General features: G+C 46.8%; 1 protein-coding gene across 2 annotated transcripts in view; it reads right to left on the reverse strand.

Moving 5' to 3' along the window:
• LOC135056644 (protein FRA10AC1) overlaps window positions 1-14415 on the reverse strand; it is a 330853-nt gene that overhangs the window by 43468 nt on the left and 272970 nt on the right. The window lies entirely within an intron of this gene.

Below are 14415 nucleotides of genomic sequence, written 5' to 3' on the forward strand. Positions count from 1 at the left end.
TAACGAAGCAAGACACCTAGACCAGTTACGGGATTGGCTGATAATAATGTGACCATTTATTCTGTAACAGGGAGGAGACCAGGACAGGAATAAAACCTACTATAGGCATCACTTGACTCCATCTATGCTGCATTTATCAATTATTCTACCAGAAATAAAGGGAGCCCTTACGTAATGTGATGATACAAAGTGACACAGATAGAAGCGCAGAGAGATTTACTTACAAGACAGACAAATGATTTATGTAAAGAGGATTATATATGAATTGTTACACAGCGATTACATTTTACTGTTCATCAGTGTTCCACAAAACATGGCAGAGAGACTGCCACACTGGCTCTGCTACCAAGACCAGGCCACCAATTCCTTTTCCATCAAAATGTCAGGTCCGAACTGGGGTTCTGAACACTCACAATTCACACCGCAGGCTGTACCCGGCACATTGGGGGGTAAAAACCCCTTTCAGACCGTTCTGCCGATGCTAGATTACATCATCACCAAGCGCCAGGGGTGTGGCTCTCCATAGGCTTTTAACGGGACCCGGGTTAGATGGGGTGTGGATTATTAGCTCTACACTAAAAAGGTCTGCAGTCAATAGGTCAACCATTAATGGTCGACATGGAATAGGTAGAAAGTAGAAAAATCGACATGGAAATGGTCGACACAACATAGGTAGACACTATTTCTTTTTGTTTTTTTGTGCTGTTTTGTAACTCTTCTGCCACAAACAAGCCCCATTAGTGTTCCGTTTCGCTCATCATGCTTCGGGCAAGGTTACTATTCCCAATCGTAGTCCACGTCGATGGTAAAGTATGAAAAAGTTTAAATTAATTTAAAATACTTGTGTCAACCATTGTGATGTCGTCCTTTTGACCCTGTCTACCTTTTGAGTTGTCTTCCTTTTACATGTCGACCTTTTGACTTGGTCATTCTAATGCATGTCGTCCATTAGTGATCGACCTATTGACTGTAGACCTTTTCAGTGTAGATCTATAGACGGGATACCAGTTGGATGACCCAGGTTCACCCGTTTACACTGCACAGTTACCCGGGTTCTTCCCGGGTCCAACCCTGGTAGCTATGCGGGTCACTGGACCAGAGTCATTTTTCAAGGACCCTTTTCCACCAAGTCACGACCTGGGCAGACCCAGCAATAACCCGGGTTATTGCGCCGTGAAAAAGGGGTATAGGAGAGTTGCCTGGTTTTCTCTAGAGAAACACATTTCAGAATTTAGGGGTCTATTTACTAAGCCTTGGACGGAGATAAAGTAAATGGAGATAAAGTACCAGCCAATCAGCTCCTGTCATTTTTCAAACCCAGCCTGTGACATGGCAGTTAGGAGCTGATTGGCTGGAACTTTATCTCTGTCGACTTTATCTCCATCTAAGCCTTAGTAAATAGACCCCTCAGTGGTTTCTTTTCTGAACTATGTAACCTGATATGGAGCCACTGATACAAGCAGGAGTACTGATAGGATGAATATGAGGGACTTTTGCTTATTTGGGTGAGAGGGGTTCCAGGGTTATTCCACATGCTGCCCTCCAGCTGCTGTGGAACTACACATCCCAGCATACTCTGCTATAGGTTTAGCATGCCCTAATGGCAACACTATGGCAGGGCTTGCTGGGATGTGTAGTTCCACAGCAACTGGAGGGCCACATGTTGATAACCCCTGTTCTAAACCATTGCATTTCAGTCTGGAGTAAAGCCTCCATACTATACCCCACCCTCCCCAAAACTCATGGGGCTATCAGCTGGGTGCCGCTAATATGCAGATTTTCAGTAACAGAAATATAACATCTAGTAGTATACTGTATTATTTCCCCTACATCAACAATTTTTTTTTTTTTTGCATTTCCCAGTCTAATGTGCATCTGTGCCCGCTGTGCTTTTTCCAGTATGGAAATTTTGTGTTCAAAGGAACATTACTGAAATCAGAATGTTTCCTATGAAGCTTGTTCCACAGACGAAATCTTGGTGAGAGTGACTACTGTATCTTAAAACTGAATATTCACGAACGTGACAGCATGTAAACAGTATCCGAATGGTCTACAGTGCCCTCTAGTGCTCATTTATGGCACATCTGTTCACTTCTGCAAACGTCTCGGGTAATTAATTAATGCTGACCCTTTTGTTCAGTGCTGTAAGGGGCCCTACTCACTCGGCGATGTGCCGCCGAGGTGCCCGACGGCCGACGAGCAACCCGGCGGCGGGGGGGCAGTGACGGGGGGAGTGAAGTTTCTTCACTCCCCCCGTCACCCGGCTGCATTGAAGTGCAGGCAAATATGGACGAGATCGTCCATATTGGCCTGCATGCACAGCCGACGGGAGATCAGCGATGAACGAGCGCAGGGCCGCGCATCGTTCATCGCTGGAGTCTCCACACTGAAAGATATGAACGAGTTCTCGTTCATTTCTGAACGAGATCGTTCATATCTTTCAGAATATCGCCAAGTGTGTAGGGCCTATAACACTGATAATAGTGGAAGATCTGCATTTCTAACACTTTTAGTAATACCCTTATTTTAAATAGAATGTTCCATATATTAGTAGGGATTATTGTTAAAACCAATAACTAATCATTACATATTCAAATATACTAGAGAAGATAATGGAAGCATTATGTAGCACAGATTCTATGTTGATCTAGTATGATTTGTGCTGACAGGATTACAGGGCATCTGTGAAATCATAGGATTTGCTCCTGTAATGAGCTTTGCACCCGACATGCAGTGATTGAGAGGCCAGGAAGTAAAAGTAATGTATTGAGAGGCCAGGAAGTGAATGTCTGATATACATACGTTATGGTAAGAACTTACCGTTGATAAAGGTATTTCTCCTAAGTCCACAGGATCCACAGGATAACAATGGGAAATGATGAGGCGACAGTGGATTTGCACCAATCGGTCAAAGCTTTTCCGGCTTCCCAGCATGCAACAGGCCCGTCCATATATCCCCGCCTCCTCGCTCAGTCAAATCAGTTGTATTCCAAAGCTCAAGGCAGGAGCATCATAGATGCACACCCTTCCGTACAAGAAGGAAGAGGTTAGTGAGTAAAAGGAGCATCAAATCAGGTGCTTCAGGGTGGGATCCCTGTGGTTCCTGTGGACTTAGGAGAAATACCGTTATCAATGGTAAGATCTTACAATAACGTATATTTCTCCGGCACGGTCCACAGGTTATCTACAGGATAACAATGGGATTTCCCAAAGCAATTTAGTGGTGGGGACGCTCCTGATTGGACAGGAGAAGTCAGCGTCATGAGAGGCTAAGGTATCCAAGGCATAATAATGTCTAATGAATGTGTTAATGGAAGACCATGTGGCTACATATCTGTTCTGGTGAAGCACCAAGTTGTGCTGCCCATGATGTACCTACCTCACGAGTAGAGTGAGCAGAGACATTAGCCGGCACATGGAGATCAGCCTGAGAATATGCTTCTGAAATCATCATCCGAAGCCATCTTGCCAGTGTCTGCTTATCAGCAGGCCATCCTCTCTTGTGAAATCCGTAGAGAATGAAGAGAGAATCTGTCTTTCTGATGGCACTGGTATGATCCACGTAGATCCTTAATGCACGGACCACGTCCAGTGAGGCATCTCCTGCAGAAAGGCCCGGTACCTGGAAAGCCGGGACTACAATTTCTTTATTAAGGTGGAATTTAGACACCACCTTCGGAAGATACCCAGATCTAGTACTGAGAACTGCTTTATCTGGATAAAAAAATAATAATCAGAAATGGGGAACGACATGATAATGCCCCTAAATCTGATACTCTTCTAACCGACACCACAGCCAGTAGAAAGAGAACTTTAGCTGTCAACCATTTAAGATCCACTTTATTAAGTGGTTCAAACGGGGAAACTTGAAGGGCTTTCAGGACTAGACTTAAGTCCCAAGGCACTGTAGGAGGAACAAAAGGAGGTTGAATGCGCAGCATTCCCTGGAAAAAAGTACGCACATCCTGTAAATTGGCAATTTTCTTTTGGAACCATACAGTCAATGCTGACACTTGCACTCTCAAGGAAGCCACCTTCAAACCTTTATCCATTCCTGCCTGAAGGAATGCTAAGACCCTGGAAACTCTGTAAGCCTCAGGGTCCATTTTCCGTTCACTGCACCAATAAATAATAAGATTTTACTTACCGATAAATCTATTTCTCGTAGTCCGTAGTGGATGCTGGGGACTCCGTCAGGACCATGGGGATCAGCGGCTCCGCAGGAGACAGGGCACAAAACTAAAGCTTTAGGATCAGGTGGTGTGTACTGGCTCCTCCCCCTATGACCCTCCTCCAAGCCTCAGTTAGGATACTGTGCCCGGACGAGCGTACACAATAAGGAAGGATATTGAATCCCGGGTAAGACTCATACCAGCCACACCAATCACACCGTATAACTTGTGATCTAAACCCAGTTAACAGTATGACAAACGTAGGAGCCTCTGAACAGACGGCTCACAACAATAACAACCCGATTTTTTTGTAACAATAACTATGTACAAGTATTGCAGACAATCCGCACTTGGGATGGGCGCCTAGCATCCACTACGGACTACGAGAAATAGATTTATCGGTAAGTAAAATCTTATTTTCTCTGACGTCCTAAGTGGATGCTGGGGACTCCGTCAGGACCATGGGGATTATACCAAAGCTCCCAAACGGGCGGGAGAGTGCGGATGACTCTGCAGCACCGAGTGAGAGAACTCCAGGTCCTCCTCAGCCAGGGTGTGCCCCTGACCAAGTAGCAGCTCGGCAAAGTTGTAAAGCCGAGACCCCTCGGGCAGTCGCCCAAGATGAGCCCACCTTCCTTGTGGAATGGGCATTTATATATTTTGGCTGTGGCAGTCCTGCCACAGAATGTGCAAGCTGAATTGTACTACACATTCAACTAGCAATCGTCTGCTTAGAAGCAAGAGCACCCAGTTTTTTGGGTGCATACAGGATAACAGCAAGTCAGTTTTCCTGACTCCAGCCGTCCTGGAAATCTATATTTTCAGGGCCCTGACAACATCTAGCAACTTGGAGTCCTCCAAGTCTCTAGTAGCCACAGGTACCACAATAAGCTGGTTCAGATGAAACGCTGACACCACCTTAGGGAGAAACTGGGGACGAGTCCGCAGCTCTGCCCTGTCCGAATGGACAATCAGATATGGGCTTTTGTGAGACAAAGCCGCCAATTCTGACACTCGCCTGGCCGAGGCCAGGGCCAACATCATGGTCACTTTCCATGTGAGATATTTCAAATCCACAGATTTGAGCGGTTTAAACCAACGTGATTTGAGGAATCCCAGGACTACGTTGAGATCCCACAGTGCCACTGGAGGCACAAAAGGGGGTTGTATATGCAGTACTCCCTTGTCAAATTTCTGGACTTCAGGAACTGAAGCCAATTCTTTCTGGAAGAAAATCGACAGGGCCGAAATTTGAACCTTAATGGACCCCAATTTGAGGCCCATAGACACTCCTGTTTGCAGGAAATGCAGGAATCGACCGAGTTGAAATTTCTTCGTGGGGCCTTCCTGGCCTCACACCACGCAACAAATTTTCGCCACATGTGGTGATAATGTTGTGCGGTCACCTCCTTCCTGGCTTTGACCAGGGTAGGAATGACCTCTTCCGGAATGCCTTTTTCCCTTAGGATCCGGCGTTCAACCGCCATGCCGTCAAACGCAGCCGCGGTAAGTCTTGGAACAGACATGGTACTTGCTGAAGCAAGTCCCTTCTTATCGGCAGAGGCCCTGAGTCCTCTGTGAGCATCTCTTGAAGTTCCGGGTACCAAGTCCTTCTTGGCCCATCCGGAGCCACGAGTATAGTTCTTACTCCTCTACGTCTTATAATTCTCAGTACCTTTGGTATGAGAAGCAGAGGAGGGAACACATACACCGACTGGTACACCCATGGTGTTACCAGAACGTCCACAGCTATTGCCTGAGGGTCTCTTGACCTGGCGCAATACCTGTCCAGTTTTTTGTTCAGGCGGGACGCCATCATGTCCACCTTTGGTCTTTCCCAACGGTGCACAATCATGTGGAAAAAACTTCTCGATGAAGTCCCCACTCTCCCGGGTGGAGGTCGTGCTGAGGAAGTCTGCTTCCCAGTTGTCCACTCCCGGAATGAAAAACTGCTGACAGTGCTATCACATGATTTTCCGCCCAGCGAAGAATCCTTGCAGTTTCTGCCATTGTCCTCCTGCTTCTTGTGCCGCCCTGTCTGTTTACGTGGGCGACTGCCGTGATGTTGTCCCACTGGATCAATACCGGCTGACCTTGAAGCAGAGGTCTTGCTAAGCTTAGAGCATTGTAAATTGCTCTTAGCTCCAGTATATTTATGCGGAGAGAAGTCCCCAGACTTGATCACACTCCCTGGAAATTTTTTCCCTGTGTGACAGCTCCCCAGCCTTTCAAGCTGGAATCCGTGGTCACCAGGACCCAGTCCTGAATGCATAACTGTGGCCCTTTAGTAGATGAGCACTCTGCAGCCACCACAGAAGAGACACCCTTGTCCTTGGAGACAGGGTTATCCGCTGATGCATCTGAAGATGCGATCCGGACCATTTGTCCAGCAGATCCCACTGAAAAGTTCTTGCGTGAAATCTGCCGAATGGAATCGCTTCGTAAGAAGCCACCATTTTTCCCAGGACCCTTGTGCAATGATGCACTGACACTTTTCCTGGTTTTTGGAGGTTCCTGACTAGCTCGGATAACTCCCTGGCTTTCTCCTCCGGGAGAAACACCTTTTTCTGGACTGTGTCCAGAATCATCCCTAGGGACAGCAGACGTGTCGTTGGAGACAGCTGCGATTTTGGAATATTTAGAATCCACCCGTGCTGTCGTAGAACTACTTGAGATAGTGCTACTCAAACCTCCAACTGTTCTCTGGACCTTGCCCTTATCAGGAGATCGTCCAAGTAAGGGATAATTAAGACGCCTTTTCTTTGAAGAAGAATCATCATTTCGGCCATTACCTTGGTAAAGACCCGGGGTGCCGTGGACAATCCAAACGGCAGCGTCTGAAACTGATAGTGACAGTTTTGTACCACGAACCTGAGGTACCCTTTGTGAGAAGGGCAAATTTGGACATGGAGGTAAGCATCCTTGATGTCCAGGGACACCATATAGTCCCCTTCTTCCTGGTTCGCTATCACTGCTCTGAGTGACTCCATTTAGAATAGGTCTCACCTAGCCGTCTGGCTTCAGTACCACAATATAGTGTGGAATAATACCCCTTTACTTGTTGTAGGAGGGGTACTTTGATTATCACCTGCTGGGAATACAGCTTGTGAATTGTTTCCAATACTGCCTCCCTGTCGGAGGTAGACGTTGGTAAAGCAAACTTCAGGAACCTGCGAGGGGGAGACGTCTCGAATTTCCAATCTGTACCCCTGGGATACTACTTGTAGGATCCAGGGGTCCACTTGCGAGTGAGCCCACTGCGTGCTGAAACTCTTGAGACGACCCCCCACCGCACCTGTTTGTACGGCCCCAGCGTCATGCTGAGGACTTGGCAGAAGCGGTGGAAGGCTTCTGTTCCTGGGAATGGGCTGCCTGCTGCAGTCTTCTTCCCTTACCTCTATCCCTGGGCAGATATTATGGGGACGAAAGGACTGAGGCTGAAAAGACTATGTCTTTTTCTGCTGAGATGTGACTTGGGGTAAAAAAGGTGGATTTTCTAGCTGTTGCCGTGGCCACCAGGTCCGATGGACCGACCCCAAATAACTCCTCCCCTTTATACGGCAATACTTCCATGTGCCGTTTGGAATCTGCATCACCTGACCACTGTCGTGTCCATAAACATCGTCTGGCAGATATGGACATCGCACTTACTCTTGATGCCAGAGTTTCACATATATAGAAATGCATCTTTTAAATGCTCTATAGTCAATAAAATACTGTCCCTGTCAAGGGTATCAATATTTCCAGTCAGGGAATCCGACCAAGCCACCCCAGCGCTGCCCATCCAGGCTGAGGCGATCGCTGGTCGCAGTATAACACCAGTATGTGTGTATATACTTTTTAGGATATTTTCCAACCTCCTATCAGTTGGCTCCTTGAGGGCGTCCGTATCTGGAGACGGTAACGCCACTTGTTTTTATAAGCGTGTGAGCGCCTTATCCACCCTAAGGTGTGTTTCCCAACGCGCCATAACTTCTGGCGGGAAAGGGTATACCGCCAATAATTTTCTATCGGGGGAAACCCACGCATCATCACACACTTCATTTAATTTATCTGATTCAGGAAAAACCACATGTAGTTTTTTCACACTCCACATAATACCCTTTTTTGTGGTACTTGTAGTATCAGAAATATGTAACATCTCCTTCATTGCCCTTAACAAGTAACGTGTGGCCCTAAAGGAAAATACGTTTGTTTCTTCACCGTCGACACTGGAGTCAGTGTCCGTGTCGACCGACTGAGGTAAAAGGACGTTTTAACGCCCCTGACGGTGTTTTAGACGCCTGGACAGGTACTAATTGGTTTGCCGGCCGTCTCATGTCGTCAACCGACCTTGCAGCGTGTTGACATTATCACGTAATTCCTTAAATAAGCCATCCATTCCGGTGTCGACTCCCTAGAGAGTGACATCACCATTACCGGCAATTGCTCCGCCTCCTCACCAACATCGTCCTCATACATGTCGACACACAAGTACCGACACACAGCACACACACAGGGAATGCTCTGATAGAGGACAGGACCCCACTAGCCCTTTGGGGAGACAGAGGGAGAGTTTGCCAGCACACACCAAAAACGCTATATTATACAGGGACAACCTTTATATAAGTGTTTTTCCCCTTATAGCATTTTAATATATATATACATATCGCCAAATAAGTGCCCCCCCTCTCTGTTTTAACCCTGTTTCTGTAGTGCAGTGCAGGGGAGAGCCTGGGAGCCTTCCCACCAGCATTTCTGTGAGGGAAAATGGCGCTGTGTGCTGAGGAGAATAGGCCCCGCCCCCTTTTCGGCGGGCTTCTTCTCCCGTTTTTCTGAGACCTGGCAGGGGTTAAATACATCCATATAGCCTCCAGGGGCTATATGTGATGTATTTTTTGCCAGAATAAGGTATTATACATTGCTGCCCAGGGCGCCCCCAGCAACGCCCTGCACCCTCCGTGACCGTTGGTGTGAAGTGTGTGACAACAATGGCGCACAGCTGCAGTGCTGTGCGCTACCTTCATGAAGACTGAAAAGCCTTCTGCCGCCGGTTTCTGGACCTTCAATCTTCAGCATCTGCAAGGGGGGTCGGCGGCGCGGCTCCGGGACGAACCCCAGGGTGAGACCTGTGTTCCGACTCCCTCTGGAGCTAATGGTGTCCAGTAGCCTAAGAAGCCAATCCATCCTGCACGCAGGTGAGTTGAACTTCTCTCCCCTAAGTCCCTCGATGCAGTGAGCCTGTTGCCAGCAGGACTCACTGAAAATAAGAAACCTAAAAACTTTTTCTAAGCAGCTCCTTAAGAGAGCCACCTAGATTGCACCCTGCTCGGACGGGCACAAAAACCTAACTGAGGCTTGGAGGAGGGTCATAGGGGGAGGAGCCAGTACACACCACCTGATCCTAAAGCTTTAGTTTTGTGCCCTGTCTCCTGCGGAGCCGCTGATCCCCATGGTCCTGACGGAGTCCCCAGCATCCACTTAGGACATCAGAGAAATAGGTGATAAATGCGAACTGAGGAAGGTTTCCTTGCTCTGAGCATAGTTTGAATTACCTGTCGTGAGAATCCTCTTGACGTCAGAATAGAGGTTTCAAGAGCTACGCGGTCAAAGACAGTCGATCCAGATGTCTGTGACAACAAGGACCCTGCATCAGTAGTTGAGGGAGCAGAAGTTGAACATCCATCGACATCCTCTGCAGATCTGTGTACCAATGTCTTCTGGGCCAAGCCCGAGCTATTAGTATCACGGCACCTTTCTCTTGCTTTATCTCTCTCACCACCCTGGGTAATAGGGTGATTGGAGGAAACACATAAGCCAGATGAAAGTCCCATCTCACCGACAGGGCATCCACAAAGATCGCTCTGGATTCTTTGTTCTTGACCCGTATGCGAGAACTTTGTTGTTCAGACGGGACGCCATGAGATCTATCTCTGGCAATCCCCACTTGTCTACTAGAATCTGGAAGACCTCCGGGTGTAGAGACCATTTGCTTGCCTGAATGGCGTGTCGACTGAGAAAGTCCGCTTCCCAGTTTAGGACTCCCGGAACGAACACTGCTGACAAGGCTGAATGATGAAGTTCTGCCCACTTTAGTATTTGACTTTCCTCCTTCATCGCTTTTTGGCTGCGAGTTCCTTCCTGATGGTTGAGGTACGCATTGTCCAAGTCGATCTAGACTGGTTTTCCCCAAAGAATGCCCTTTGCCTGAATCAGTGCCATGTATATGGCCCGAAGTTCCAATATGTTTATTGGCAGGCAAATTTATTCCTTGGTCCATTGTCCCTGAAAACACAACCTTCCTGTCACTGCTCCCTAGCCCTGGAGACTGGCGTCTGTCGTCAGAATTTCCCAATCTGATATCCAAAGGGGTCTCCCCTTGTCCAGATGGGATGTCTGTAGCCACCAGGCTAATGACCTTCTTACTTCTATCGTAAGAGACATGGTCTGTGTTTTTATCGTCTGATGCAACCCATTCCATTTGGCAAGAATCAGACGCTGCAAATGCCCCGAGTGGAATTGTGCGTACTCCACCATGTCGAATGTTGACACCATCAAACCCATCACGCGCACTGCTGCGTGAATGGATACCTTTTGACTGTGTAACAAGTCCTGAATCTTTGACTGGACCTTGGATATCTTGTTCAGAGGTAAACTTATCAAGACCTGAATCCAGTACAGATCAAAAGTGAGTCATCTGTTGTGATGGAACCAGAGATGATTTTGCCCAGTTTAATGAGCCACCCGAGGTTCTGCAGACACGTTATTGTCTGTTGCAGATGACATAAGAGCAAATCCTGCATCTGTGCCAGGATTAAAAGATCGTCAAGGTATGGAAAAATTCTTATCCCCTGCTGGCGGAGATAAGCTGCCATTACCACCATAATCTTGGTAAATACTCTGGGAGCTGTGGCTAACCCAAAAGGTAGGGCCTGGAACTAAAAATGATGTTGGAGGATAGCAAACCTGAGATAGTACTGATGGGACAGTGCTATAGGAGCATGTAGGTAAGCATCCTGTATATCCAGGGATACCATATAATACCCTGGTTCCATGGCCAAAATGATGGAACGTAATGTCTCCATGTGAAACAGAGGTACCCAAATGTATTTGTTCAGTACTTTGAGATTGAGAATGGGCCGAAAAGACCCATTTGGCTTCTGAACTAAAAACAGTTTGGAGTAAAAACTCTGTCCCCGATGTGCAGGAGGAACTGGTATGACTACTCCTGAGTGAAGCAATTTCTGAACTGCATCTAACAAAGCCCTGGCTTTTGTCACTACCCGAGACGGGCTGGTACAAAAAAACCTTTGAGGAGGGTGCTTCTTGAAGGCAAAAGCATAACCTAGAGATACCGCTTCCTGCACTCAGGCATCTGTTGTAGACTGCTGCCAGATCTGTGCAAACTGAAGAAGTTGGCCCCCCACCCTGGGGTCACCCAGGTGGAGGCCTGCACCATCAGGCTGATGGTTTATAATCTGTCTTCCCAACCGGTCCTCTGGTAGCCCAATGCTTTTTAGTCTTACCAGACTTGTTGTATTGGGCCTGCTTGCCATCACTATTTCCTTTAACTTTTCCTTGAGACCGAAAGTGCAGAAAAGCCAGAACTTTAGGTTTGAAATTGTATGTGGAAGGAAACTTGACTTTCTTGGAGTCTGCTTCTGACTCCAGAATATCTGTCAATTCTTTACCAAAAAGAATATCTCCAGAAAAAGGTAACGATTCCAAAACCTTCTTAGATTCTGAATCAGCTTTCCATGTACGTAGCCAAACTGCTCTGCGAGCAGCTATTGTTGAAGCCTATGCCCTGGAGGCAATAGTACCCATATCCAATGCTGCTTCTTCCAGGAACATTGCAGCCTGTTTTATATGAGCTATATGGGATTTTTGCTCTCTAGAAGCTATAGAAAAATCCCCCTCCAATGCATCAGCCCAGGCAGCCACTGCCTTTGCTATCCAAGCTGAAGCCATGGATGGCATTATGACTGCCCCAGACAGGGAAAAAATGTTTTTTAGAAAACCATCCACTCTCCTATCTGTGACATCATTTAATGATGTTGAATGCAAAGGTAATGTAGATTTTCGCACTAATCGAATTACATGCATATCTACTTTAGGAGCCACCTCCCTTTTTAAACAATTCCCAGCTGGAAGAGGAAAATTGGAATTCCATTTCTTAGGAATACTAAACTTCTTATTGGGCGTAGCCCAAGCATCTTCCATAATTTCCGTCAGCTGATCTGACCCTGGAAACTCCGTTTTAACTGTTTTGGGACGTTTAAACACAGGTACCTTGGTTTGTAACACAGGCTCTGCTGACTCCTCTAAGGCTAGAATGGCTTTCATTGCTTTAATTAACTCAGCTATATCCACTGAGCTGAAACCTTCCTCCTCCTCTTCGTATTCCGAAGTAGAATTAATTGAGCTTTCATCTTCTGATGAATTCTCATCTAATTCATGTGTAGCCTGTGAAGGTGAAGATTTACTTACCACCAGTTTATCAGCTTGTTTCTTTTGAGAAGCTGCTGCTGGAGGTGATATACCATAGGTGGGGAGCTGCATGTAAGGGTTAATAGTGTAACCTATCCCTGGTACAGGAGTTGGAGGAATTATCTGTTCAGCTATACTGGATAAAGTCTGTGCAAACAAAGCCCAAGGTGGATCCATCTGTACCTGAATCTGCCTTGTATTTTTCATTAACCCCTGATAAAAGCTAAAACAATTTGCACATAAACCATCCTGAACCAGATCCTGAGAGGATAACACATTTTTGCAAGACAAACATGATATGAGTGTTGGTGTTGCTGTGAGTGTACCTTCCTCACCTTTGCCGCTCTTAGACATGATAAATAATCAACACTTCCACAGTGTACTACACAATTTGTGACTGTAATCACTTTAAATTTCTTAAAGTGAAACACAATCCGACCCTACCCATGCACCAGCATTGAGGATCAGAATAAACAAACTGACAGAAATATAGTAAAGTCAGCAATCACACTAGCAGTCAGTCACATGTTATACATTAGTATATTAAGCAATATGAGCACATCATCAACTACATTTTAAGTATGTAGAACATATTACTAATCATGTTTAAACAGATCTAACGTATTTAGACGCAAATGCGAAATAAACAATAGTAAATGTATACAGACTCATATGCAATAGACACTTGTCTAACTATTCGTACTCAAAAGATAGATAGAGACTTTAGTGCTGTATAACCCATACTCAGTAGAATGGGATACAGGGAGACTCACCTCGCTTCCAGGACCGATCAATACGTTAGCAAACGCTGAGTGGATCCAGACGCTACTAGTGTACACTGCCGCTCTATGAACCTATAGTGAACACAAACGCTCAATGAACACGGACGCACCAGTCACACAGCCGCCTATGCTGCGACTGGGTCCCCTACGTATACAGCGTCTGAGACGGAAGCGTGAAACAGTTCATGGCGAGAGACTCGGAGGAAACTGGTCATGAACCGGGGGGAGGGGCGACCAGGAGAGCATCCGACTTCCCACTGCTGAGATCAACCCTAGGGATCGCGGCCTCATACTAATCCTGGAGCCTCTAATCCCTAAGGCCTAGCACTGGTGCACCCGAGGTGGCAGCCACGTCAGCGACTGTTTGGTGGTCTCCTTCCCAAAACAGTGCGGCTGTTTCCGTATTCCCCTTCTAAGCGGAATCGATACCTTCTCCCCGTGCTCCGGCCACAGCCTGGTAACGTCTGCTGGACCTACTAGTATATCCGACACAGACGCCCGCCGAAACAGCACTGTACTCGTGGGTAAGCGTTGTCGCGACCCGGCAGAGAGTTGTTGGAGCGACTCTTTCTAAGGTACGTATAAGACGCTGTTTAGAAAGATCACTCAAAATGAACTAGTAAGTCTATAAAAATAAAATAAGAAAGCTTAGGGCTGCTAATAACCAGCAGCCCTCTGACCATGGTCCGGCTCCTGCCGCACCAATCAAAAAACTGATTTGCCTGAGCAAGAAGGTGGGGATATATGGATGCATGCTGGGAGGCCGGAAAAGCTTTGGCCGATTGGTGCAAATCTGCGGTCGCTTCATCATATCCCATTGTTATCCTGTGGACCCTGTCGGAGAAATATAACACACACACACACACACACACACACACACACACATACATACATACACTATATGCCCCAAGGCAACACTATCTAACAGACAGGATCCAATGTTTGTCTTCAGCAATGAACGACTGTAGCCATCAGATTCAGTGCGTGGCCTA

This window comes from Pseudophryne corroboree, chromosome 3 (genome assembly GCF_028390025.1).
Source record: "Pseudophryne corroboree isolate aPseCor3 chromosome 3, aPseCor3.hap2, whole genome shotgun sequence".
Lineage (NCBI taxonomy): Eukaryota > Metazoa > Chordata > Amphibia > Anura > Myobatrachidae > Pseudophryne > Pseudophryne corroboree.